The 27968-nt window shown below is 41.6% G+C and overlaps 2 non-coding genes and 1 pseudogene across 2 annotated transcripts; 1 reads left to right on the top strand and 2 right to left on the bottom strand.

Moving 5' to 3' along the window:
* LOC138242516 (zinc finger protein 271-like) overlaps positions 1–27968 on the bottom strand; it is a 681240-nt pseudogene that overhangs the window by 485866 nt on the left and 167406 nt on the right.
* On the bottom strand, positions 381–453 carry trnak-uuu (transfer RNA lysine (anticodon UUU)). The gene has a single exon. It is a non-coding gene; the product is annotated as a tRNA-Lys (tRNA).
* On the top strand, positions 1252–1345 carry trnai-uau (transfer RNA isoleucine (anticodon UAU)). The gene is made up of 2 exons: positions 1252–1289; positions 1310–1345. It is a non-coding gene; the product is annotated as a tRNA-Ile (tRNA).

Below are 27968 nucleotides of genomic sequence, written 5' to 3'. Positions count from 1 at the left end.
TTAGAGGTCTATTATACGTATATGGTTAGAGGTCTATTATAACATGAATAATAGTTGTGAATAACATAAAACTGTCACTACACATGATTGAGTCCTTGAGTCTGGCACCTAAGACCACTCAGCCATCCTGACAAGCAGTGGAGGCTGGTGTTTTGAATGCGCCCGTTTCTTTGTCGAAGGATTATTAACTACTACTGATAGTTCTTTTCTTCTTATTACAGAGATTTCTGCATTGCAAGACAATTGACGATATAGATAAAGTAAAGTCTTGGCAAACGAAATACGCACGGACAGGGTTGGACTCCGCAATCTTCGGTTTACGAGACTGACACCTTACCGATTTATAATGACATTCACAATAGATTTAAGGAAAACACAACTGCCTGAACAGGGACTTGAACCCTGGGCCTTCAAATTAAAAGTCTGATGCTTTACCAACTGAGCTATCCAGGCTCCAGAAGAGAGTCAACACTGTCGGGATCCTCGCAAGTCACATATCTCTTCTTGTGCCGAAGCGCAGTCGTACCTGACCCGTCTGGAATGACCACTGACAGACTTTATCCAAAAGTGACAGCACCACTCCCAGTAGAATGAGAGAGAAATACAGTACGACGTGAGGAGTCAAGAGGCTCCCACAATTCATCTTTCCTCACAATACACATTTTTTCACTAACATTTTGACCTTTTCACAATCAGATTTTTTCACATTTAATAAGATCTTTTAATCAACAACATTTAAGAAAGAAAAGAAATGGAACATTTTTTGGAACAATAAACAACAAAAAACTTTCAATGCCTTGGTTGTATACATGTGCACACCCTTTATAAAGGGGGTTGCAACTGTGCTGAAATTTAACCAGTCACATTCCAGATCATGTGCAAAGGTTATTTGCCTTTGCCAGACGTCAATTGTATTGATTCTGATTAGTCCTAATTTATATCACTTGATCTCATATAACCAACCGATCTGGGAGAACAAACGTTCAAACTGCACAGCGGAACATGAAAAGAAATCCGACTGCTGGTTGTCAGCAAAGAATGTCGTTACAAATTATCCACCGAGCTGTTTTATGTATCCGGCCACCTCTTTCCTTCTTTGCAGTGAGCACAATTCTTTCCGTTTATTCTCTTGTATATTCTTTTCTATTGTACTGTCCCTTTCCCCCATGTGGAGATGGATTCACAACCGACACCCTGTTTTCACCCTGTGTTTCTGCCACGTCAGTCTGTATGAGGAGTGGGTGTTTCACAGCTCCAGTGGCGCAATTGGTCAGCGTGCGGTACTTATACGGCAGTACACAGCGGAGCTATGCTGAGGTTGTGAGTTCGAACCTCACCTGGAGCAGTATGGCCTGTGTCTTTAGCTACTGAAAGCAACTGACGAGTTTAGGTGTTGGAGATGAGGTTTAAATTAATTTGAAAGAATCAAGTAAAGGTTTTTTTCTATATCACACCCAAAGAAGGCTCCACTGCTGAAACATTTCCTGCTCGTTTCAGCATGGAATAAGTAGTTGCAAGAAAATCAGCCACCTGAATAGGGACCCTGAGATGAAATGTTCGATATTCTACTGACTGGGCTATTCCCGTCTACTCAATTTCTTTCTGAAACAGTGTTTTTCCAGAAATACTTACAATTTGTGAAATTTAAAATACAATCTTGCTTAAAAATGCAGATGATTTTTTTCCCAAAAAACGTAAATGGAGAAAACTGACCCATTTGAGTCTCTGTGGTACAATTGCTTAGTGCGGTCAGGTTGGGACTAAAATGATAGTAAGGTGCTGGTTCAAGCACAACCTGGCATGCCTTTCTCACTGATCCAACATGAACATCATCTAGGGAAGAAGTGGCATTTAATGTTTAATACATTATTGACTTTATTGATAATTGGAGGGAATGCAAATGCTTTGCATGTATCAAATTACAGCACATAACAACTGAGTACTGTACCTGAGTCGATATCACTGGGCAATTTCCAGTACTGACCAACATCATCAACTTAAGATAAGATTCACACATGGAGTTTTATCTTGGAATGGAGGGCGGAGAATTCATTTATACTCCCGTTGCATCTTGAGCTAAACTATTTTAAAAATATGACGCAGATTTGTTCAAGACATTTCTAATCGCCTTAAAGAGCGTTTTCATGAAGACATACGTCGGCTAGCTCTCCACTGTTAATTGACAGGACTTTTGAAGAAACTGTTCTCATACAACCAACATACAAATTACACATCTTAATAAACATGAATGGAAATCTGTGTTGTGAATAACATAAAACTGTCACTACACATGATTGAATCCTTGAGTCTGGCACCTAAGACCACTCAGCCATTCTACCAAGCAGTGGAGGCTGGTGTTTTGAATGCGCCCATTTCTTTGTCAAAGGATTATTAACTACTGCTGATAGTTCTTTTCTTCTTATTACAGAGGTTTCTGCCTTGCAAGACAATTGACGATATAAATAAAGTCAAGTCTTGGCAAACGAAATAGGCACGGACGGGGTTGGGGCCCGCGATCTTCGGTTTACGAGACTGACACCTTACCGATTTATAATGACATTCACAATAGATCTAATCAAATATTTCACATTTAATAAGATATTTTAATCAACAACATTTAAGAAAGAAAACAAACATTTTTTGGAACAATAATTAAAAATAAACTTTCGATGCCTTGGTATCACACCCTAAGAAGGCTCCACTGCTTTCTTCTCGTTTCAGCATGGAATAAACCTTTACTTGTTCCTTTTGCAGCCCATGCATGCTAGCACAGCTACTTACTTAAATTACCATCAGCTGTGGACCTCCAGCTGACCTGTACACAGATAGATGAGAGATATCTTCTTAAACGAGAGGAGCACGATGGAGTACAGGAAACTTGATAAAGCTCTTGCAGTTAGATTCTGTGTTTTTGTTGCTCCCTAGATATGTTTTTAATGTTTTTTTTTTCTTTTTAAGTTGTTTCATTTGATTGTTTTTAGAGCTGTTAGACTACTACAGGGATTTACCTAGGTTTCCGGAAGACTTCTCGTGTTGTGGTTGTTGTGTTTTCGGGTTACAACTATTTTTTTTCTATTGATAGGACCCCACGCATTACTGTGGGACTAGTTAACTTTAGTTCTTACATTCTACCTGAAATTACCTCAATACCTACAACTCTGTTTTTTCTTTTTTTTTTTAAAGGCAAGTGATGTTTAAAAAAAACAAGTGATGTTTTTTTTCTTGAGGCTGATCGGTATCTACAACGGGTCGATTGCAACGAACTTGGCCACTGAAATTTGTCTTCATCTCTGTAATAAAGACTAGCAATCTGGTATTTGCGATGAAGTTCAGTTTCACATTTTTCAGCACTCTCACGGTTAGTATTGCCTGGAGCGACATAATACCTAACGCATTCGTTTTTGCAGCTACATCCGACGGTAACAAGAAAAAATAGTTGTAAAACCAACAGAAAGCACAGACTGCTATAACTAGTCTAGTTATATAACGATTTTAAGTATAAGGATAAACTACTGCAAGGAATCGGTCCACCTGAACAAACAGGATCGTAATGTTGACACCCAATAATGACACTGATATGTTCCGTTCCTGGACGGATAGCCCTCCTTCACATCAAACAGTCCGAGTGACTGTTAGTGTCAATTAGTGTTATCTGACCATTGACAAAGTACAACTTTTTTTTAGGGTGCAGGTTAAGTAAGAGAAAGTGTTCAAAAATCCTTTTGTCCAGAACTGAGGGGGCGACACTCCTCCCTCCCCATGCGACGCCAGGCCTGTCCCCATCCTATTCCATAATGTCATTATATATAATACCTTACAACAGTGACCATTTCCTTACTAACTGCATGCGTTAAAGTTGCACATCAGCACACAGCAGGGAGCACCTTGCTGCGATGTATTATCAGTGTTAAATTGCAACCGTAATATTGACAACATTAATAAACGCATATATAATTGACATTGGAAACACAGTAACTTTTCCGGTTATATACCACAATGCATTGCTGATATTCGTTAGTCGCCATTTTGGTTTAATACTTTCATGTTTTTCAACAAAGAAGAAATCTGCAAAAATCTCAGCAGTCCTCTTTTGACAAGTAAGTATAAATAATAATAATACTATTTGAATACATACAGGTCTTACTTAATATTATTTTGGTTAAAAATAGTACGTTAATAAGCAATAAATGGCACATAGTGCACTATATAAAATAGTGTGAAGGTGAAGATCACACAAAATCAACTACAAATGTGGGAATTTTAAAATTTTAGGATTATAAATTGCATGTAGCACATTAGCAACACTACAGTAATGCTAATATAACAATAGTGTAAGAAAATCCTCACCCAATTCCTTTCAAATGCTGATTTGTCAAACACACCAGTGGAGCCCACACTCATTTACACACACTGACAGATATACACCTACACACACATTTACACCCACAGACACAACACACTCTCACAGACACAACACACATTATACACACAATCAGACACTCACACACTCACAGATACACACCCACACACTTACTCACACACATTCACAGACACACAAATAAACACTATATACACAAATAGACACCGCATACACTCTTAGGTACAGATGCACTATAACTAACACTAATGCAGATACTGCTAATATTACAACAATAACACCATCACCAAAACTTACACTATCATTGTTACTAACACTGACAAAACTACTACTAGACTAATAATACTTATAATTACAGTAATACTGTCATGAAAACTAACATGATGATGATACTCTGATACTAACAGTATAATTATCACTAATATTAACATGAATACTAGCATTAAAACTAAAATTAAAAGTATCTATCATCACAAACTCTCACATGTTTACTTATATTATTAGTAAAACTACCAGATATACTCTCACTAATTTTAATATGAATACTAGCATTCATACTAAAACTATCAGTAATGCTATCATCATTAATACTCACATAGACACATAGACACTACACACACTGACAGACATACCCACACATACACTTACAAATATAAAACTACATACTGACAGACACCACACACTCACAGACACACACCAAACACACACATTCACAGGCATGCATTCACAGAAACAAATAGACATTACACATACTTACAGACACACACTTATAGACATCACACACTCAGAGACCCCAAACGCTCACACACTAACAGACACAACAAGCTCACAGACACTCACAGACACACAGCCCACATGAACAGACAACACACACACACAGATACCACAAATACACTTATCTACAGATACATAATAACTAGCACAAATTGATTCTACTAATATTACAACAGTAACACTATCACTAACACTGACACAAACTACTAATAATAACAGTAATGATATTATTAAAACTAACAAAACTAACAAACTAACAAATGCGAGACACTTAGAGGCGCGCAGCGACGGGGCGCCTGTCGCTGTGGTTACCATTCTTATGATTTATAAACACTGGAAAAATGCATTTAAACTGTAACATACATTTATCAACTTGGAATATAATTTTCTAGCTCTAGGATACAGTTGCCTAAATAATAATATGAATAATCATTGTTTAATTTCGGATTGAACATTATTAACACTAAACACATTATGGTAATTGATTGATACAGTCTTTATTGACTGTTTTCTAGATATTCAAACAGGGTCAAGAAAAGAATCAATACTCACCAATCGGTGAAGTTAATCTATTTTTCTACGGTTCTTCAGTTGAATTAATTGGTTGTCGATAGATAAGTGATCAATAACTCTCCTGCATGCTCTCCGTGCGCCTCCCGCGGTCTTGCTCTCTGATCCCGGCGATCCTGTTAGTGTCTGTGACATCACAGCGCTCTTTTTGACAGAACAGGGCAGTCTCCGCTGGAGGAGACTCCTGTCCGGAGCCCGGGGGGCTTTTCTTACAGATATAACAACTCTAAATGAAAACACACCAGGCTGTGGAGAGAAGCGAATCATCACAGTTGGAAAAAGAGAGCGACGGACCTAGGAAATATATTTTACAAAAAAAAAATAGTTTACTTCGCAGATTAATGCGTTACAAAGTGTACCCATGTGGAGTAGTCGAGAACGAGCACGAGTCCCTGAAATAAGCGCTTTTAAGGGTTTTACACGAATCTTCAGTGTAATCTTCAGACTCCTGATCTCTCAGTTCCTCTGCGGGTTTGATGATTTAATTAACTGTATAACTGTTATCAGACTCTGTTTAACTGTATATTTATAAGACTGTCTGCGAGAGATGTGTGGGAGACGCTGAATCCCAGGGCTGGTGTGGAATCACTGCTCAGAGCTACAGACTGGTCAACTGGTCACTATTGTAGACATGACCTTCAGACCATTGGCTACTGATAATCAATATACTGATCACAGTGTCACTACTGGTGTTAATTACATAAATACTAAGATAATTCCACACTCACTTGTGTTATAAAACGTTTATAAAAAACATCTTTGGAGGCTGACATACAGTAAAGAAAGTAATACTGAAGGGCTGGAAGTCCGGGAAAGGGTTAATAAAAATTTCTTGCATCTGACCTGGAACAGAGCCCACTGTCACGACCACCAGGCAGTCAAGATCAAATCGTAAGCGAGCTAATCAGCCCCAGCAGCGGGTGATTATTACCAAACGCCGCCGCACGAGTTAAACCACCTGCACACACTCACTGTGCGGTGCGCACTGCTATTTATACCCTTTTTCACCTGTTTCCCACTGCTCAGTATTGAGTCTACTCCTTGAGAGCTCTACCTGGCGTTTTTCCCCGTACCACGTTTATTCTGGATTTTGGATTCCCCTTCTGCCTTTTCGACTTTGCACCTCGCCTCTCGCCTCGGACTGTCTGCTACCGGAGAACTTCCTGGATTACGACTTGCCTTTCGCCTTTTGACTACGACCTTGCCTCTCGTTTTGGTTTGTTCGCCTGCCTCATCTATCACCCGTGTCTGCGTCTGCACAGGATCCGTGTATCTTCCTACCAGGGATTCCTAACACCCACAGCTGCCAGATCAGTGATCCCTGAGCCCTGTTCATGGAGAGGAGAACCAGGAGCTCTTCTCTGTCTCTAGGAGGCTGTGAGAAAAGAGAAAAGGGGGAGATGTGACCTGAATCCAGGCTGTTCTGATATTATTCATGAAGCACCACTGATTGTCTGAATGTACTCTTGTTCTGGATTGTGAGGATAGAGAGAAGTATGGAGTTGAACTTCAGTCTGAGTGTGAGTCTAAACTGTGAATCTGACAGAGAAGAGAATAATGATTTTTTATTCTGCCTCAGAATTTTTCTTCTTTGCCAAGTGGTGTTACATCCCCTTCAGAGACTCTGCACAGACTGTCAGAGTGAAAGAAGAGAGAAATGGACAGATAAGAGCACACACAGCGAGAGAGATATGGCTTGATTTACTTTGAAGCAAGTGTTCATTTCCTTTCTAGAACAAGCTGTTTCCGAACTTCAAGAAATTCATACAACTTCTGGAAGATAAAATACAAATCTTGCTTATCAGGATAGAAGAAAAACTGCAAAAAAATGTCAGTGATTTTTTCTCCTTTTAACGAAAAGTGCAGAAAAACAACGGCAGTGCATCTCCGTCGGCTTGATTTAGCTAAATACAAGTATTCACTTCTTTTTCTGGAAATTACAGCCTGCGAAAGATTAAATAAAATTCTTGATTATTCTTCGTCAGTGCAGAAGAAATACTACCAGCTGGCAGGAAAATGCTAGTATTTTATTTTCTTTAACTACAAACGTATGAATGGTGAAAAAATGTGTCCCTGTGCAGCTGTTAAACAAAGGGCTAGTTGTGCAAGCTCAGATTGTTACGATGTAAACATAATCTCCGCTAAAAATTGATGGGATTTCTGTGCAAACCCTTTTGAACTTTGGAGGAAATGTGTTTTACTCATGTGGAACTACAACAAGTAAAGAATTAAGTACTTTAGTCAATGTCCAAGAAAACCATTTTCATGTGTGGAATTTTATCTTCAACTGGCTGTCGGGAGAATTTATTTATACACCTATTGTATCCTTAGCAAAAATATTTTAAAATTAGAAAACAGATTTGTGAGAGAACTTGACAATCCTTGACAATTATTATTAAATGAGCACTGTACAAATGTACGTTGATATTTTTTATATGTACCTCAACTGGAATATATATATATACATAATTGCTTTGATATGGATGTTCATTTGAAGGATTTGAGAAAACTATCAAGGATCTCAGAACATCCAAAGATACATTTGGGCATCTGCATATTTGTAAAGATTAAAGAGCACCATAAGTGTGAAGTTTGCACACACGAGAGAAAAAATCAGTTTCAATGCACTTCATTAAACTGATGGTGTACTTATCAATCATGCGCAAAATGCTCATAGCAGAGGATAGTTTCCATTCGTCGACTTCAGGGTAAGGGGCCCAGCACACTTTTGCTGAAGGGAGCTATTCAACACAACTGGTTTTTCACCCGAAATGAAAAGTTTCAATGGTAAACGCAGACGTCACTTTGAGCACTTGGTGTTTTGTAGTACAAATCATCACTCGTTGCTCTACATGGGCTTGTCTTCAAGATCGTTGAGAACCAAAGCTTCTGCCTTCCTTGCTACTGATTCTTTCGTCGTTAATTCACAAATCTTCAATGAGAGTCAGAGAAGCGAAAACCAAACACATGTAGACACTCGCGTCCTAGCCTGAAAGAAAAATGATGGAAGTATTTGAGAAATAACAAGAGTAGTCTGAACAGCTCCAGCCTATCAACTGCTCTACAAAGTGATCGCTACCTCCACACCCAGTTTATAACACTGAAAATGATGCAGGAAGCAGAGCAAAGTTCTAAACCCAGCGGTTGAAAAGCGTCTGGATACATAAAATGACAATTTCTCAAAAGTAAAATCTTTATCTTTTAAATATTGTCATCCATATATTTTTGTTTTTCTCTTTTTAACATAACACACTTTTGAGAAATAAACTGTCTTGTAATGAAGGCTAGAAAATGTGTATCTAGCTTTGTTCAATTCATATCGGGACATCCCAGTGGGCAAACCATGTAGAATATACGTCTATTAAACTCATATCTTAGACGTACTGTATAAATGTGGTCCGTAATTCCTCTAGAATGAAATTCTAATATACGTATGTCGCTATAGGTCAATTAGACATCTATGGTTATATGTTCATTATACATAAATGGTTGGAGTTCTATTATACGGATAACTTTAGAGGACTATTATACATATATGGTTAAAGGTCTATTATACATCAAAGATAGATGTTATAGGGGTAGAAACTAGTAAATCAAGCCAATGATTTGGTTTAGAAATGTATTCTGAAAATATACAATCATTCAGACCTGGAAAATATGTAGTTCAAATTATACATTATATACAATATTGTAATCAACATAAGGCTGATCATCATAAAAACACAACTAGTAAACTTCAGCTACAAGTTCTAGTAACATGGCAATATATATATATAGTAATGACAAACAGACTGATTACAGGTGGGTTTCATCGTTTGTGTTGTTTGTAGAGGGGCCAACTTCACAGAGCTGAAACAAGCTCATCCATCAGCTGCGGGGTTGAAGGTGAACCGTATCGTATTCTAATGGCTTCTATTTCCATTGATGAATGAGACGAGGAGATCCTTCACGTGATTAAACGAACACATTACTATTTCGGTCTGATGTAGAGACTACATTTGTGTCAGCAGTACTATGAATGTAAGTCTTGTACACTTTCAGGGGCTACATCTGTAGTGCTTCATCTAAGAGGGTTTTCTTTACTTTAGTGCACGGTTACATTCACCTACAAAACGTATTCTCTGAATGCCCAATTGCTCATAACCCTGTTTTCCCCTGGGAATCACCAACCTACAGTCCCATGCCCTTCAAAAATATAACAAATATATTTAATGAACTGTGTAACACAAAGCTGGAAAGGTGAACCCAGGATGGCTGGGCCATTGATTAGTTGGAGTGATCTTTTTATAGGTGAATAATTGCAAATGTTTGAATCCGATTCATATTGAAATGTTAAACAACTGACAATCTGTTCAGAAATGAGCCCATGTAAAAGGGGCTTTAGTGTAGATCTGGATGGCTGAGTGGTTAAAGCATTAGATTTTCCATCAAATGGATAAATGTCGGCGTGGGTACAGTCCCCACTTCCGTTATACTCCTGTAACAAATTTGCAGTGACAGAACACTGAAGATTTACACTCTATTTAAATATGAATTTACTAAATTTCAGTTATCTTCACTCCCCGGGATAACTGAACTCTCACTATCGCATACCGAAGGCTTTACATGCATTAGTTCAGGTGGGAAGCTGCGTCAGCATGCATAGTTTGCAAAGGAATAAGTAAAAGGTATATTCCATGCTGAAAAGAGAAGAGAGAAAAGATAATGTTTCAGCTGTGAAGCCTTTTTCAGAAACGTTGTTTTCTCTCTTCTCTATTCAGCACGAAATAAATCTATTACTTGTGCCTTTACATGCATTAGCTGTGATACAGATTCTAATAAAGACAGAATGAAACTGTTTGTTATGTGTATCATGGTGATCCTCTTCTCGATCCAAATGAAATGTTTAATATGATCCCTCGAGAAAGAAAAGGAGTCAATTTCCGCCTGGAATGATTGATGCCCCATCAAATCTTTTGTGATATCCCTGGAAGTGTATACAGTAGAATCCTGGTTCACTGCTTAAATTCAAGGTAAACAAGATAAGGAACAAGTTGGAAACCTGATGTCGAAGTGGGATTTTAATCACCCAGAACATTTCACTACATTCGGCAGTATGTGCCAGAGAAAAGTGCCTGACAGCCCTTTGATGGCTCAGTTGGTAGAGTGGAGGACTGTAGTAAGAACAGTTGGGAATCTTTAGGTCACTGGTTTGAATCTGGCTCGAAGGAAGGTACTTTAATGAAAGAGTTAAAATAGCTAATCTTTTTCACTCAGACGTTGATCAAAAGCTCAATAAACCACGAAGCAGAGGCTCTTGTTCCGAATTCAACTCCCGTCTGATTGTCTTGTTATGGCCAAGATCTGATATTTGAATTCGGGGAGTACTCTGTCTGCTTTGTAATTCAAAAGTATATACAAATGTCACATTTTTTTTGTAGATAAGGTGTTCTCTGTTTTCAAAGGATAGGTACTTAATTGGCTTTATGATTTGGTATTGATTTTGTATTGTTATATTATTAAGTTTGTGTTTTTTGTGTTTTTAATGTATTGTGGACTTATTTTTGAAACAAATGCTTACAAAGGCAAACAAAGCACACATCTGTTTATACCAGCGGTGAATTTTTATTTACAAGCTACTCTGCACTTTTGGGAGTATAACAGGTTCTATATAAAGTGGCAAAAATACCCCGGACTGCGTGTAAAGCCCTCATTGTGAGTGTTGTTTTATTGTTAAATACGGCGTACTGTGAACGAAATGTTGCAGAAACACAATCTGATATTTTAATAATTATTATTTTAATAATTTTAGAAGTATGCGATAAACATTTTTTTAAAGGACCTTTGAAAAACTAGATATAGATATAGATAAAACTAGATAAAAAACATGAGCTTTATTGGTTTTTACATTAATCGATTTTGAATCAAATTTGATCCTTGTACATTGCATTTTACATTGAAAAAAACGTGCATACCAAATCCACCAACAGACAGAGCAATATTTTACGTTGCCTTCCAGAGCTTCCAGCGCCACACGACTTTTTCCGTGTCTTCTCCTCTCTCAACTGGACCGAAGCACAGGAGCCAATATTAGAGAAAACGACAGGTGTTTAAATAGACGATGTCCCAATGTCTGCGACAATGCATTGTGATTTTGTATAAACGCAAATGGTTTCTAATTTAAAAGCCAACAACATTCTTTTTCTCCCTGGCGCTAATAAGCTACAGTACCATACATGCGAGCTGTTGTGTGAAAGAAAATTAATATTTGCATAGGAAGGCAGAATAAAATCCAGAACTGTATTGGTGATATCGATAAATAGGGCTCATGTTAACAATTAAACTTTATGGTATAAAACGTTAAAATTCGTAAATATATATATATATTCTTTTTAATTATGCAAAGTATCTGTTTAGCCATTCATGAAGGATTCTTTAGACAAAAAACACACCATTATATGAGAAAATATATTTACTATATGTGCATTTAACTTACGTTTTAACAATTTCAAGTTCAAGGCCGATGGAAATTGTTGCCCTGCTTTTTTGTCATAAATACACAAGCTTGTTATGTCTTGTGTCAGAAATAAACTGCATGAAATTTGCTAAAGCAACATAAAGTAAGCGCCACAAAGAAGGCAAACAATTGCTTTTATAGTGCAATGTTATCTCGAGCCTTTAAAATTACTTTAAACACAATTTGTTTTTCTCTGTGGCTCCAAGGCTTTGTCATTTAGGTGTGCTGTTTTTTTTTACATGTTGTAAAAAAGTCGCTTAATCATACGAAAAATAAAAACTGCAATTGTAAACAATTGACCATTCATATTCCTGAATTTTAAACCTATGGAGTATTTATACCTTGTCTTCGTATTTGTGAATATTAAAGAGCTCCTTTTCAAAAGCTGTCAGTATGGATTAGTGCTTAGGTTTCCTGTTTTTTTACCCAGGTGGTCCAGATAAGACTCTTGGTATAGGAGCGCGTCTGTGTTGCCTTCTGGATTTCAAACGAGCAGCTCAGTGCAGAAAAGAGCCCCGTAGACCAGCATGCACATTTGCCTGGACAGTAGATTTTTCAGAAAGTGTAATTGCATTATATCACGTGCCCCTGACGATGTTATTGGTACGTCATATGTGCTCTATTTTGTATTATATGTATTTTTGTTGTTCAAATAAAAATATGAAAAAAAGTTTCAGGATGCATGCTGCTGTAAAAATAAAATGACATCAAGGTCTGAAGCCTGCTCCACAGAAGAACTTTATCCAGAGGTGTTAAAGAAGTCGAGATCTCGCCATGAGAGGGGAAGAATCTCAGAATAAGCAGGTGCAGTTGGTTCCACGGTCATAACGCCACGAGGTTGGACGAGTGAAGGGCACCCGGCTTTCCCCGAACAAGTAATGAGACAAGGAGAGAGACACTGAGGGTAGTGTGGCCAAGTGGGCTCAGTTGCTGGTTTAAGGCTACAGTCTCTTGAGGGGCGTGGGTTTGAATCCCACCACTGCCAAATGCTTCTCTGGCCCTTTTTCTTCTGACTTGGAAAGCAATCTTTGGAATAGTGTTTTGACCATCTCCTGATAACCTTAGCAAAGTTTTTAGAGATACTTTGTCACCTTCACATCAAGGCAGAAAACAAAATCTTTATTGCGTCCTCTCAACCCAAATGCGCTTTGCCACCTTTAGCGTTATGCAGGGAACAACGTCTGCTGAGATCACTTTCCAGTCAGTGCAAATCGTACTGTTTTAATATTGGTTGTGCTGGCGTACTGCTTCTGTCTGTGAAACTTTAATGTTCTGCTAAGAGTTAAGAGGAGTGCTTAATGTTATGAGGAGTGTTTGAAGGTCATAACGGAGGGAGGACACGCGCATTCCTCACGGGGAGCGCAGAGTAATGAGCCGCGCCTGCAGCTCGCTGAGTCTTTTCTTATATAACCGCTCAGCCTGGACACACAGCGCCTCCAGCCTGTGTTGGAGATTTACAGTTCAGAAAACAGCTGTGTCGAGCAGAAACTGATCTTCCTGCTTTAGTTAAGGTTATTGGAATCGGCGGTTACTGTGGGGTTATAGAGCTTATATCTCTCTTCTCTGGCTAAACACTATCTACTGTATAGTATAGAAATAGACAAAAAAGCTCAAATACTTCAGTAAGACCGAGCAGATAGGAAAGTTTAATCAAATGTTCTATAAATCAATTTCCCTAGATTTTCGAACTCTCTGCTCGAGCTCTGATATAATCTCTGTGCTCCTGCCGCTGTCACTGGGAGAGTAACTGCATTCCGTAGGGCTTCAGGATGGTTTCACAATGACCCCATATAATGTAATACAGGACAAATAGCAAGGAAAACAATGTTTTAATAAATCTTCTTCTGTTTTTTTTTATTTCGGTCTTTCACATTTGAATGCATACCTTGCAGTTAATCTTTCCTTGATTACAGGCAGCCCAAACAGTTCTTAAGGCAGAAATTCGAAGCCTATTTGACTTTCTGCTGATCACATTGAAGTATTCACGGAGCATTTCCTTGCCCATCATGTGCCCGCAAAGCGGTTTCTCCGTTTTCCTCTTCCTGTCATTATCAGCGAGCACAACAAGATGGGAAAAATGCAAGACAGAGAAAAGCGAGTACCTCTCAGGAGTGGGATTTAAATCCACGCATCTATTCAGAGACCAGAATACCCAAGCAATAGAAAGACATCTTTCAGTCTGGCGGTTTAGACCATTTACCATCCTGACGAGCTACATACAACGGTGTGGTGAAAGCACCAGTAGTTCACTAAACTGAGAAATGCTTTGCTGGAGAAGTGCCACGTTGCCTGTTGTTGCCTAAACGGATCGCGGAAATCAAATATTCGGATCGATTCAGAGTGTGCTTTACAGCCTTTGTGTAATATTATGATCTGCAAGGGTGCAGTCGTCTTCACAATCTGGATTATCTCAAAAGGAACGACGTCAGTGTAAAACAGGTTTCATTTCCGGGAACGGACCTTGTATTGCATATTTCAAATTGATTTATTTTCCTGATTGCAATGTATTGTGAAGCAAAAAAGCCAGCTGCATAACTCTCTATTACGCGTCATTTATGAAGGCGTTTCAAATAGCAGCCAGTGCAGGATTAACGCTTTTGAGCATGAGTTATATTGTAAATACTCTTATTTAAATAACCTTAAATTCGCACACTGTTATTGAGACAGCGCAAACCAGTCTGACCTCCTACAACTTTCCGCTAAGCAGATCTTAAAGCAGTTGCAGCCAGAGTAGCCGCAATGGCAACACAGTGCTTTGAGTTCGGCTTTTCTTATTTCTTCCGCGGAACCACCAGTATCGGAATATATTGATCCGCTTAAGAAGCGCTTTCGGTTTCTGATCGTTTTTATTGAGCGCTGCTCTAAACTTTACATTTGCCCGTGCTAGTTTTCCCCATGAAACAAACAAAGACATTTCCCTAATTACATGATTTCACTTTTTTTTCTTATCAACGAGTAGAAAGAAATAAAATATATAATTCATTATAAGTACCATAGGAAAGATAGCTGGTGGTCTAAGGTGTTGCGTTCAGGTCGCATTTTCCCCTGGAGACGATTGTTCAAATCTCACATCTAATAAAAAAGTTTTTCTCGTTAGAGTAGAAACGATCGAAGCCTTAAGCGGAAAAAAAATCACAACATCTCGCATTTCACGTGTTTAATGTTAATTGTCTCAGTGGCTGTCTCGGTGATTGATGGCTCTTCTCCCTTGCAGGGTGACGGCAAACTTCTTCAAAAAGGGAGTTTCCTACTGTAACGCAACGGGGGCTCAGGCGGGCGCCCTTGCCGCATTAGGTCGGCCCCTGCACCGTCCGGGGCTCGAACCCGGGACTTCCGCATCTCTCTGCAGCGACCTAGCCCCGTGAGCTAAAGAGAGATCTCTCCACAGCCCAGTAGCCGTGGTCCTGCTATCACAGGGAAGGGCGGTGACGTCACCCGCTCTGGTACGCCGGCTCTTACACCCAGTGCTTGTCGGCCGTAAGCGTTACACTCTCCCCCGCTTAAATCGCCGTCCCCGGCGAAGGGCTATCCCGCCCCGCTTCTGACACCAATGTTACGCAACGGGGGCTCAGGCGGGCGCCTGATCTCTCTTTGGCTCACGGGGCTAGGTCGCTGCAGAGAGACGCGGAAGTCCCGGGTTCGAGCCCCGGACGGTGCAGGGGCCGACCTAATGTGGCAAGGGCGCCCGCCTGAGCCCCCGTTGCGTTACATTGGTGAAAGAAGCGGGGCGGGATAGCCCTTCGCCGGGGACGGCGATTTAAGCGGGGGAGAGTGTAACGCTTACGGCCGACAGGCGCTGTGTAAGAGCCGGCGTACCAGGGCGGTGACGTCACCCGCTCTGGTACGCCGGCTCTTACACCCAGTGCTTGTCGGCCGTAAGCGTTACACTACATAAGGCTGCGCTTCATCAAGACAACAGAAACAGACTTCAAACTCGAATGAATTACTTCTTGAGTGTTTATGACCGTCTTTAAAAAGATGAGAGCAGGCGAAAACGTATTTGGAAATGTCTGCTGACAGTATCAGAGTTCACGCTCAGCTGCGGACAAACGCTCCTCGTTAGTACAGCAAAACTTTAATGCCTATGATATTAGCAGAAATTGCGAGTGCTTTGCACGTGTCGAACTTCACGGACGAACTACTACAACAGTTGTGAACTTAATTCAATATTACCGGCAACATCTGAGAAAATAATGTTCACCCATGGAATTTGGTCTTTTAATGGCTGGCGGGAGAATTCATTTATACTCCCGTTGCATCATCAGCTAAAACGTTAAAATAACAACGCAGATTTGTTGGAGAACCTGACAAGAATTATTAGGTTAGCACTGTATGTATGTTGATAGTATATTTACTTTAATTTTAATATAAATGTAAACATACATGCTGTACAATCTAAAGTAATTTTAAAATGTGTTAGCTGAGGATGCGAGGGGGGCTATTATACCTTGTGAAACACGCAAGACAACTGTAAGAAAGGCTGGTATTTTAATAAAATTGGTGATCACAAGAAAACCACAATTCGTGTGATATTATCATCAATATCCTTCATAATCGATGTTCAAATGAAGGATTTGAAGAAACTATGAAAAAAGCAACAGTAATAGCAGAGGATTTTGATTATTGCTCTTCAATTCAGTAGATCGCTGTGGGGTTGCACCCCCACAAACAGCACAAAGGATGAAACCCACCTCCTTCGTTATTGCTATGTTTGTGCCGGTTTGTGCTGTTGAAAGTAGCATTTGTTCTATTGAAAACATCTCAAAAGATGAAGGTGCAGTCGCTTCCACGCATCATGATTCCACTAGATCTGATGACAAGAGCTGAAGCCCCTGGCATTTTACAAGCCAGCAATGTGAGAAAGCCCACCCCTGTGGAAGGTAGCGTGGCCCAGCAGTCTAAGGTGCTCTATTTTAGGCTCCAGTCTCTCTGGGGGCAGGGGTTCAAATCCCACCACTGCCAAATGTAACTGTTTTAAGACCTTGTTTCCTCTGATTTGCGATACGATCAGTAAAAGAGCTCTTTGTTAGTCTGTTGAGAGGCTGCACAAGGTGTTTGGAGATAGACTTTCTAAAAGACAATGTTCTTTGGCACTTTCAGATTTATGTAGGGAACAAAGTCTGCCAAGATCATTTATGAGGCAGTGCACATGGTAGTGTGCCGGCAAGTACATTTAGTACTGGCTGCAGTGGCAAGCTGCTTTTGTCTGTGAAACTTTTACTTCTTCATGCTGAATCATTGGCAGGGGTAAAGCTTATTAAATCTTTGCACATAGCGCTCCATCAGAAATACTTTGTACATGTTCAAAAGCAATCTGGGGGTTTACTTCATGCTTTCGCAAAGCACAACTTACAGGAAAGATTTAAATGGGGAATTGGTTGTGCTTCTTGATGTTGTTCCTGTGGTTGCCTTGGTTAGTTCTTGAAGTTCGACACGTGCAAAACACTTACAATTCCTGCAAATATCTTAGGCGTTAAAGTTTCACTGAGTCTAATCGTCATAATTGAAGCCGTTTTGTTATTCGGTTGTAAAACCCAAAACAGCCGTTAGAACCTTGTTGTGCTTCCAGGATCATTTTCAGCCTTATAAACTGGTTATCAAGCTGCTGATCACTATATTAAGCAGTCGATAGCCTGAAGCTGTTCAGGTGCTCTTATGATTTCTTTTAATAAGAAGCACCAAACAATTTTAGAAAGCTTTTCAAGTTCTGACATAATTTTTTTCTGGCCATCAAATGAGAGACTCCAGAATATTAAAAAGTGCTTCGACCTTTAAGTCGTGGTTTTACAAACTAGGGTACTGAGGGAGCGCCCATACACGCTCTGCAATGGGGAAGAAATTGAAATTCTCATATGTGCTGTGAAGGAGATTCTCAAATGCTTCCATCATATTGCTTTCACGCTAGGACACAAGTGTGTATAAGTGTTTGGTTTTCATTGATTCTTGTTGAAGAATTGGGGATTTACGGTGAAAGAATCAGTATCCTCGGAATGCAAAAGCTTTGCTTCTCAGCAATCGTAAGGATTCTGAAGACAGGTCTATGTAGAGCAGTGTGATGATTTGTATTAAAAAGACACAGGGTGCTCAAGGTGACACCTTCCTTTACTATTGAAACTTTGAATCTCAGGAGTACATTTAGTAAGTACCGAAAGAACAGTTGTTTTTACAGCATTTTACGGTGAGTGATGCAGTGGAAGCATTCAGGTCCCATAACCCAGACATAAATGGGTCAAATTCATCCTCTGCTATGCTCGGTTCATGAGCACACCCTAGATTCACTGAAATGTGAGAGAAGACTCCCTTTCCCTGTGTTTATTAAAGCTCCGTTCTGAGTTTCTCTCTTCGCTTCACACTTATGGTACTCTCTAATCTTTAACAATATCCTGAAAGGGAAAGGAACAGAGGCACATTTAGATAGCCTTTGCTTTGTGAATTAAGAACTGTTTTGGGTGTCTGTAATCAAGGCACGATTTGCGGTAAGGTATGTATTCAAATTTGTAAGACCGAAATATAAAAGGTGCAGCACAGTGTACTATGTAACTGTTCTGCATTTTTAAGATCTGCAGTTTTCTACGCATCTTGGATTCTTTTAATTTCTTTTAATTGGATTTCTTCTTGGATTTCTTACTCGCCCGCTCGATTTGTAATATGCACATCAAACCTCCCCACTGAATAAAACAGCTTCATGTGCCACAGCAATCCACAGTAAATAAGGTTTGCACCGCGTATTATGCGACCCCTAGTGAAATATTTAAGTGTTGGCTCAAATGTGAGGAATTTAATAAAACCTGAAAAAGAAATGCATGCAGGAAATATCAGCAATTCAAAGCATGTAGGCAGCATGAATAAAACAATGCAGAGCTCAGTTTAAATGATCTGAAGCCACAATTCCCTTTATATCCAGAGCAGTGCATTCTGACACAGTGGCTCTGCAGAAGAAAATGAGAAAAGCCGAACTTTACCCGCCTCATTGCGGTTACTGCTACTCCTGCTGCTGTAGCTTTAAGTTTCTCCTGACATGTAATTGTCTTGCTTCTAGCATTATAATCTCCAGTGTGTCGACTCCTCACACTTCCTGACAGAGGAGCAGTCAGTGGATGGTAATCAAAGAGCTGTAGGGAGGGGCTAGCTGCTGGTATTTGTAGTATTACTTATAATAATAATAATACATATATATATATAGATAAGATAACACATATATAAGACCACTTTATTGGTCATATACAATTTCATGTATTAGGATTTTGTCTTTTCACCTACCCCCAACTTGCTCTCCATAAGATACACAGAGAAACGTGGGGTCAGAGCACAGGGTCAACCATTTATACAGTGGCCCTGGATCACTTGGGTTTAAGGGTCTTGCTCAGGAACCCAACAGAAGAGGATTTCTCTGCCTGCCATGAGACACGACCTGGCAACCTTCAGCCACAGGAACAGATCCCTAGCCACTGCACCACACCATATACTATGTGGAGGATACATATAGAATGTATATACTATATATATATAAGCGCTGAGCTCAATCTGGTGCAGTTCAGCAATGTGAGAGGAAGGGCAGTAATGCAATGGATAACGTGGATTGTAGGTTCGTCTACTACCTGACTCAGGCTCCTCAGTAATAAATGCCCTTTATGTAAGTGAACTGCACCTGACAGCTATAGAACCACACATTGGGTCAATTGCAACAAACTTTCGAAAGGAGCACACAGCTGCGGACTAGTTAACACGGTTCTATCTAGAGATCATCTCCAGCTCTGAGCTCAATTGCAACGAGAAACAGTGGGGAACAAACCTGGAGAGCAGCTGAACTTGTGCTCAGGTTTCAGCACTGTTGTTTTTCTAATTAACACTAACTGCAAGGGCTCTGAATCAAAGCTTTTCAATTATTCTGGTCAGTGTGTTAAAATGTAGGTCATAATTGTTATTTTTCTGTTTCGTTCAAGTATATAACTGGATATCACCAATAATTTAGTTATTTCCAATTAAACAAAGGCATATATTTTAAAATATTGCAGATCTGGGTAAGTTTGCTCACAAAAGCAAGAAACTTAGAACGGGACTTAAAGAAAGAGATTTTGGCTATCTTTGTTTTTCTTATACAACATTGGCCCGATGGTGTGCTTAAGTCTTCTGTAGCGGTGAGGCTTAATAATAAGGCAGAATTAAGTGTTTCTGAGCTTCCCAAATGAGGCCTCATTTCTCTGTTCATCTCTGTGGTGCAGCCACAGAGAAACCATTCATGCAAGGTGATTTAAGGTCCAAGGACAGCTCCCAAAGGGGGATGCATTTAGCTAAGCCTGGCTATCATGATCAATGGTCATCCATTGGTGCCTATCTGTCTAGGGAGTGCGAGTTGGACATCTGGATTGCATTCCTAAGTGTCAGGACTAAGTGACTCATATCTCACCTTGATCAACCAATCAGGGACTGGTAGGGCCGAGTAACCCACGTGGGACTCTGATGCCCATGGAACTTTCAGCCAATCAATGAGCTGAAGTTCCTCCAGGTAAAAACAGGCAACACAGAGAGCCTGAGTGATTCAACAAGATTCAGACAGATTCTAAAGGGAATTCAAAGGAGAATTCCAGGGCAGGACGGCCCAGGAGCAGAAGGCTCCCAAGGGCAGGACATTCTCGCAGCGCGCCTCCTGACCATCCTGAGACTCAGCCCGGACAACCACGGAACGGCCAGTGTGTCCGAGTGCCAGAACTTTCCTTTGTTCTAAGAGTCTAGAGTGGAGGTTGCCAGAGAGTAACCAGCAGCAGGCCTCCTGAACAGGTCGGAACTGTGGACAGCTGAATTACTATTCAGAACTAGCTCTTCATCATAAACGAACTGGTCCTCTTCCTGACTTCCTGGGACCCACAGTCATCTTTTCTCCTGTGCACAAACTTTGCTAGTTAAAGCCAACACTAACTAGCCGGACAGTGAGCATCAGCAGCGCACCGTCGCAAGCCGCACAGCACAGCCTGGCACGGAGCCAGAGAGCGCGGATTGGACAGCAACAGCCTGCAACTGTTTCTTTGTGCCCGCAGGAGATCTGAATCCCCAAAGATTGGATGAGTATTCAACTTCAATGCATTACAGCTCGAGAATTCAATTGTTATCCCAACCAGTTGATATCAATTTAATTCCTAAGAGTTATGTACTTGTTTGAGTATCTAATGTAAAAGTTGTAACCAAGTTCACTTTACGAAACGGTCTTAATGAATGATATACTGAACGTATGTCCTCTTGATATGTGTAACTCTTTGTAACTGATCGAATATACCTTTTGTATTCTGATAACCCTCTCGATAAGATCTGTTAGATTTACATGCATATTTTATGTATTAATAAATGTATCCTCGTGTATTAGTACCTGTGTGTGTGCGTTGTTTGAGTTATATCGCATGGTTGGATTCTAAAGCCACCAAAAGAATCAACTTTGTGATTTACTGCTACAATTAATAATTGTCTCAGTAAATGCCCAAACCCTACAGAACTGGTGCCTTCAGAGAGCCACTTTTCTTACATATTTGGCGTCCCTGAACCGAGTTTTCCCTACATTTATTTGGCGTCCCTGGCACGGGCGTGGCAAGACTGAAATGAGTCAACCAAGCGGAATAATTCAATATAAAACGCCGCGGGTTTCATACACGACAATACAGTGTGCTGAAAGCCGAAAGAAAAAGTTCCCCTTGCTCTTTAAGCAGTGCTTGATTGTTTTGTGATCTTTTGCGATCTACCGGGTTGATTGCATACTTGATCTTGTGGTTTTCTGTGGTAAAACTGTGATTTCGTACTTAAAAGTAATACTCTTTAAGTTTAACGATGGTTGCTAAAAGGTCTGAATTCGAGTCGCTATTAAGCACTCTCTCTAGCAGCGACAGGTCTGACCACGATCTCTTCCATATCTCCGTCAGCGGAGAAGCTAGGAGAATAAATCTCCATTCTCTGAGAGAGCTAGCGAAGGACATAGAGAGATTTGACCCCGCAGTGTCTGAGAATAATATCGAGAGTTATATTCAAGACCTCAGGTATAACCTGCAGTACCTGCCAAACGCCACAGAACAGGAGAAAGTGTTTCTGGTCAGGAAAACTACCAGCAGAGCTGTACATGAGTGGATGGCTAGGCAGATGAAAGAAGTCTGTAATGACTTTGAGCAGCTATGTCAAGCACTTATCGAAGAATACAGTGCGTTTATTGACCCGACTGCCGCGATAGCCGCCGCTCTTAACATTAAGCACGAGAGAGCAGAGTCCCCTCGCAAATATTACGAGAGACTTAGACGAACTTATTTTGAAGGGCGAAATGATGAGGGTTGCGAAGAGAACACACATTTCAAGGGTTTATTCATTGCGAATCTCCACCCGTCAGTCAGAAAGATGATCTTAATGCATACAGATGCACAGACCATGAAAATGACTGATATCAAGAGATTCGTGCAGAAAGCCTGGGAGTATGATGTCCAAAGTCGCTCTGAGCAAAAAGTTGCTAAAGCGACTGCGTTCGCCGTCAGAGCCAGCAGGCTTAATTCCCCCCTGCTCGAAGGAGCACAGGCTCCTGAGCTGGCTAAGCCCCGTTCCAAAGCAGGCACACTGGACCGCACCCAGCGTCCTAAGTGCCATGAGAACACCAGGGGAGGGAAAGGGCTAGAAAAAACTGAACAAAAGGATTCAGTAGCCGCCCGCCTGGCCAGGCTTGAACAAGCTTTATTAGGACAGGGACAACCGCTCCCGAAGGCTGCCGGAAGCGTGAATGAGCTGATACTCTCCACTGGAGGAGGCGGAGACCCGCCCCCTCTCCCTCCCTCAGTCTATCTGATTGAGCGGAAGAGTTCCTGCCTGGATGAGGTCAGCCACTCCCAAGTGAGTGCTGACTCCACCCCTGAAGTCACAGAGCAGGCAGTAAAACGCAGAGGAAAAGCAAGAAGCTTTTACCTCAAGGCTGCCATGGGAGATGTCTTACCCAGTGAGACACTGATTGACACTGAGGTTGAAAGGTGTTTGATGTCACACGGCAAGCTCAAACGGGTAGAAAAAGAAAAGGGCATGCGACTCAGAGAGGAACCTTTGGTGAATCACCAGAAAGGCAAGGTGTGGAAACAGGTCAAGGCTCCTAAGCCTTCTGTACAGAAGGAAAGGGGGGCCAAGAGGCAGACTGTGCTCACACAGTGCCCACCGAACACAGAAGCCTATGCGGAGATTCCTTCTGTTCCCTCTGGACAAGAAATAAAAATATTTCCTTGTTCCCCAGATATACAGGGAAGTCGTGTCCCGGCTGAGGTCACAACAGCCTCCATGCCACAGGAGCGGTGCTCCAAGCAGCCGCCTGATCCACCAGGTAAAGCACACCCCTTTTACGTCCCTAAAGAGGAGCAGATCTCCCCACCTGGCGATGAAAAGGAGCTTTCCCTGTGCACCCTGGCACCCAAGAGGGGTCAGGACCACCACCCTGCAGTGGTGGAAGGGATCCAGATGGCAGGAGAGCAGGTTGGTGATGTAGCCTTCACCCTTAGCCCTGAGAGGTCCTCTATTAGTGAGGATCTGCTTGAGCAGCTGTCACAGGGCCACCGCCAGGTGCCACTGGTGCAACATTCACAGGTTAGACAGGAGGTCCAGCTGGACGCTGAGACTACTGCGCTGTGGACACACCTGATCCCAGATGCCGATTCCCTCTGCTGTGACCCAGGGAACCTACAGTCAGGTAACATTATTTCTCACAACTACCAGGTAGTGAGTGAGACTGACCTGATTGTTCCTGCCTCAACGGCAGGGTTGCCTACACACCCAGTCCCCCAGAAGGGACAGGGAATGAAAGCCGAGCTGGTTTTCTTACAGCCACCAGCTCAGTTTGTCAGTCTGAGTCTGACCAACAGTGGTTCAGCCAGACTGGAGCTGGATGGTCAAGCCACCCGCCTGCCAGTGCAGGACATCGCAAAGAGAGGTGTCAGAATCCCCGCCTGCACTGACATGGGCCTGGTGAGTGATAGTGAGTTCAAAGACAGTGAACTAGCTATCCCAGTGCTGGGGCAGCTCCCTGAACCCCTAGCGAGGGAAAGGGGGAGCGAGCAGGTGTCCTACACCCAAGCCCAGCGAACGATTGTAAACATGCCGATAGAAGGATTCCTCAATCAGGAAGTGTGCAGGGTGGACCTGAACAGTGAGAATGGGGTAACAGTCCCAGATCACTCAGGTGCTCCAGATGACCACTCAGCCAAGGGTCAGGCATGCTCCACCGCTGCACCGCCCCCTGCAGGGTTCCTAGAGCACAGGCATGAACAAATCGAAAAAGCAGATGCCCTGGAAAAGGAGGAGCAGCATCAGCCGCTGCGTCAGATCTCCCCAGATTTCCAGGATGTTGGTGCCCAAGATGCCACAGGGCATACTGAGAAAGACACCATCTACACGCTGTGCCAGCTTAGAAAGGCAACAGTCACTCAGAAGGAGATGACTGGGATCAGCCGCCCGAAAATACTTTTGGGAGGACTGATTGCTGCCGCCACTGTTGCACATTTGCTATTTCTGGTAGGTTTGTGTGCTACTGGCACTCTCACCCTGACTGCCCCAAGAAGGCAGGTGTCAGAAATGCCAGAGGGTAGTGACAGACTGTATCAACAGCAGCAAAAGTTGGAAAGCTTAGGGAAAACCCTACAGGCAACTTCCTATGCAACAGGGTTAAATCTTATTCCCCAAACAGTGGACATGATTGTTGGTGTTATACAGTGGGTTTATGCTTGTGTGCAACAGGCCAGAATGTTGACACAAGACCTGTTAAGGGAGTTTAGTGCCACTGTAGCCAGTCTAACCACGGCACAAATCCCAACCCACTTGATTCCACTCTTCTCAGTAGAGGAGTATGTGACATTAACCCCATCGCTCATAGCTCACCCAGAAGGCAATCCAAGATTGAATTCGGTTCCAAATCTTGAGATGGGTATGGCTACCAAAGCTATCCATTGGCTGTGTCTAAACGATTCACCAATGAAGGGTGTAAAGCTACTAATGGGCAGAGGGAGGTTAATGAACCCCATGAAGAGCAGGTGGGAAGTAATTGGCTGGTAAGCACACCACATTTAACTGACACTATGACTTGTGACGGGCATGATACAGCTACCACAATGCAGCTACCTAACCAATAGTTTTCCTGTAAGTTCCCAAGGAGGCCATAGTACAGCTTGGTGACTTAACACTGTACTGTCTAGAACCAGACAATATAAGACCAAACTTGAGGTCTAAGATGCCTTCAGGTGCCACACTATTCAATTGGATAGAAATCCAAGAAACAGTAAGCCCTGAAGAGGTACAGGTAGTTAGTTTGCTTTAATGGAACAAACCTCCAAATCACCCTAGCAGATACCCAACACAGGTGTTGTGGTTCATCAGGGGGCTGGGAACAGGAACTGTTGTTATTGTAACACTACTGGCAGGAAGCTGGATCATGACTGACAGTGTACTCTGAATGATGTACTCTCACATCAAGATGTACTCTGGGTAGCATGAATGAGTCAAAGGTAGCATGTCAAAAGAAAGGAAGTGACTTCTCCCCAAATATCTACCACAGAGGTATCAGATATTGACAGTGAACTTCCTGATGTGTAATTCCTAGACTGAGATAATGTCTCCTACCGTGTTTATACATACTCCAGATGTTATTCATCCTGTTTGTATCCAATGCTGGTTCCGGTATGAATTCTCGAGGAGTAATGTAGACATTTAAGATTAATGTTCTAATGGCAAGGGACATCACTTAACTCTGTTTTGTTTTGAAGGCAACAACGCCTCAGGACCTCGTGACCTTCAAAAAGGGGGGATATGTAGCGGTGAGGCTTAATAATAAGGCAGAATTAAGTGTTTCTGAGCTTCCCAAATGAGGCCTCATTTCTCTGTTCATCTCTGTGGTGCAGCCACAGAGAAACCATTCATGCAAGGTGATTTAAGGTCCAAGGACAGCTCCCAAAGGGGGATGCATTTAGCTAAGCCTGGCTATCATGATCAATGGTCATCCATTGGTGCCTATCTGTCTAGGGAGTGCGAGTTGGACATCTGGATTGCATTCCTAAGTGTCAGGACTAAGTGACTCATATCTCACCTTGATCAACCAATCAGGGACTGGTAGGGCCGAGTAACCCACGTGGGACTCTGATGCCCATGGAACTTTCAGCCAATCAATGAGCTGAAGTTCCTCCAGGTAAAAACAGGCAACACAGAGAGCCTGAGTGATTCAACAAGATTCAGACAGATTCTAAAGGGAATTCAAAGGAGAATTCCAGGGCAGGACGGCCCAGGAGCAGAAGGCTCCCAAGGGCAGGACATTCTCGCAGCGCGCCTCCTGACCATCCTGAGACTCAGCCCGGACAACCACGGAACGGCCAGTGTGTCCGAGTGCCAGAACTTTCCTTTGTTCTAAGAGTCTAGAGTGGAGGTTGCCAGAGAGTAACCAGCAGCAGGCCTCCTGAACAGGTCGGAACTGTGGACAGCTGAATTACTATTCAGAACTAGCTCTTCATCATAAACGAACTGGTCCTCTTCCTGACTTGCTGGGACCCACAGTCATCTTTTCTCCTGTGCACAAACTTTGCTAGTTAAAGCCAACACTAACTAGCCGGACAGTGAGCATCAGCAGCGCACCGTCGCAAGCCGCACAGCACAGCCTGGCACGGAGCCAGAGAGCGCGGATTGGACAGCAACAGCCTGCAACTGTTTCTTTGTGCCCGCAGGAGATCTGAATCCCCAAAGATTGGATGAGTATTCAACTTCAATGCATTACAGCTCGAGAATTCAATTGTTATCCCAACCAGTTGATATCAATTTAATTCCTAAGAGTTATGTACTTGTTTGAGTATCTAATGTAAAAGTTGTAACCAAGTTCACTTTACGAAACGGTCTTAATGAATGATATACTGAACGTATGTCCTCTTGATATGTGTAACTCTTTGTAACTGATCGAATATACCTTTTGTATTCTGATAACCCTCTCGATAAGATCTGTTAGATTTACATGCATATTTTATGTATTAATAAATGTATCCTCGTGTATTAGTACCTGTGTGTGTGCGTTGTTTGAGTTATATCGCATGGTTGGATTCTAAAGCCACCAAAAGAATCAACTTTGTGATTTACTGCTACAATTAATAATTGTCTCAGTAAATGCCCAAACCCTACAGAACTGGTGCCTTCAGAGAGCCACTTTTCTTACATATTTGGCGTCCCTGAACCGAGTTTTCCCTACACTTCCATAAAACTCAGAGGATGGTTTCAATTCATTGACCTCTAGGTCATGGGCCCAGCATGCTTCTGCTGCGCCATTCTGCTGTATGATGCAAATGTCGACACAACTGTTCTTTCTATGCCTTCTAAAAGTACACCTGAGATTAAAAGTTGCAACGGTAAAAGAAGATGTCATCTTAAGCACTTGGTGTTTTTTAGTACAGATTTTCACACTGTGCTCTACATAGACATGCCTTCAAGATTGCTAAGAAACAGAGCTCCTGCTTTCCGATGCTACTGATTCTGTAATCATAAATCACCAATTTTTTAACAAGAATCGGCGAATCGAAACCCAAACACATATTCACATCAGTGTCCTAGTCTAATAACATTATGATGTAAGCATTAAAGAATCTGTGTGGTTTCGTGTGATTTTTTTACCATAAGATTGTTTCCCAACTGGTCGGGATGGAGAAAGTTCAGATTGATCCATTGGGATCGTACTGGATTTGATTGAGATTTTGAAATGTTTCTTGCAAAGTTATTCAACTTTGCTTG

The sequence above is a fragment of the Lepisosteus oculatus genome, chromosome 14 (genome assembly GCF_040954835.1).
Source record: "Lepisosteus oculatus isolate fLepOcu1 chromosome 14, fLepOcu1.hap2, whole genome shotgun sequence".
Lineage (NCBI taxonomy): Eukaryota > Metazoa > Chordata > Actinopteri > Semionotiformes > Lepisosteidae > Lepisosteus > Lepisosteus oculatus.
This window is presented reverse-complemented; position numbering and strand designations above follow the sequence as displayed.